The sequence below is a fragment of the Apus apus genome, chromosome 6 (assembly GCF_020740795.1).
Source record: "Apus apus isolate bApuApu2 chromosome 6, bApuApu2.pri.cur, whole genome shotgun sequence".
In the NCBI taxonomy this organism is placed as follows: Eukaryota; Metazoa; Chordata; class Aves; order Apodiformes; family Apodidae; genus Apus; species Apus apus.
The window spans coordinates 23,637,240-23,638,809 of NC_067287.1; positions in this window are offsets into that span (position 1 = coordinate 23,637,240).

Genomic DNA, 1,570 nt, shown 5'->3' on the forward strand with positions numbered 1-1,570 from the left:
TCACTCAGGCTCAGTGATTGCTGGGGGTGTTTTCCTTCCTAGGCAGGGCTGGTGGCAAAGTCAGTAGAGACATATTTGAAAAAATGCAAGACAAAATACCCTTCACTGCTTCAGTATCTTTGACTTAGCTTAGCCAGAGCTTGGCTTGTCTACCTAGAGCAAATAAGCCTGTTTTATCCATCAGATCTGGCCTCTATAGTTTTCAACCATAGGTACTGACCATTTGCCCCAACAAGAGCATTCTGGCATTCAGTGCACATCAGGGGCTGTGCAGGGGGATGGATTGACATGCCAGTACCAAGGAAGAAGGTCAGTATAAACAAGGTAAGCAGCCTCCGAAGTGCAAGCTGAGACGCCTGCATTTACATTTCCCATTGTCTTCTGCAAAAATACAAATGTTAATACTTGATGGACAGGCAGGGTTCCTAGCACTTCAAGGGGGGTCTTTTATGATTTCACTATATCTTGTGCTCTAGATAGATACAAACATTTTATGGGCAGAACCTCACCTGAAAGTTTGCAGCAAGTAACACAGTATGAGAAATGTTAAACTGTTACTTTTAAGATAGGCAGGGCTGGAGCATTTGATAGTCCCCAGTTCAGGTACCACAGACCTTCTGGTCCTGGCATTTGGCCATTACACCTGCCTTTAAAAAGGATATGGTGAATAGGATCATGGGATCCTGGCATTACACTGCCCTGGAGCAAAACTACACTCTTATTGAAGCAAAAGAGCATCTGAAATCCTGTGCATACAGAAGAAAACCAAAGCTGGTACCTGCCTAATGGTAGGCTCCAAACCAGTTAATGCTGTTCAGGTGGGAGGGCTTGCAGTAATCTGAGAGTTGAACAAAAGCAGGGCATGTTCCATAGCACCCCTGACAGTAATATTCATCAGAACAATGGCTGTCTGTACTCATCCCCTAAATCTTGGCATGCTTTTTATTTTGTTTTTTGGTGGGGTTTTTTTGAGGACACTTGGGGGGTCTATAAAAAGTGATATAGTATGGAATTAGGATTATGATTATCTAAAAATTCTTTTGGCTTTCATAGCCAGCCCTAAGATGAGAGGCTTTCTGCTTGACAGGCAACTCCAGCACAGTAAACCAGTTTGGGAAATACAAACCTCAAGGCTGAATTCACCAATACCTTGATCACTTTATTTAACATTATTTGTGAATAATGAGCTAATGGAAGGCAGGCTTCCTAATCTGATGTCCCTCACCAAACCCTCCTACAACTTCATTAAATGACCTGTCTGGCTCCTACAGTACCCTTTTTAAGTATCTCCAGTTCTTTCTTTAAAAAATATACCATAAGGTCTTGCAATGCAACCTGGGTTTTATTTTACTAAAGGAAAATTCTGCATAAATATTGTAAGACAAAATATTCCTAAAGTGAAAGGTATATTTAATCTGAAATATATTTTTCTGCTACTGGTGCTCTATTGAAAGTTTTGTAAGGAAGATGATGCAGTTTCTGATGTTCAGAGCAATGTGTATTACAAATTATGCATTTTCTATATGCAGAAAATCCACAATTATTGAGTACAATGAATCCACTTGAAGAG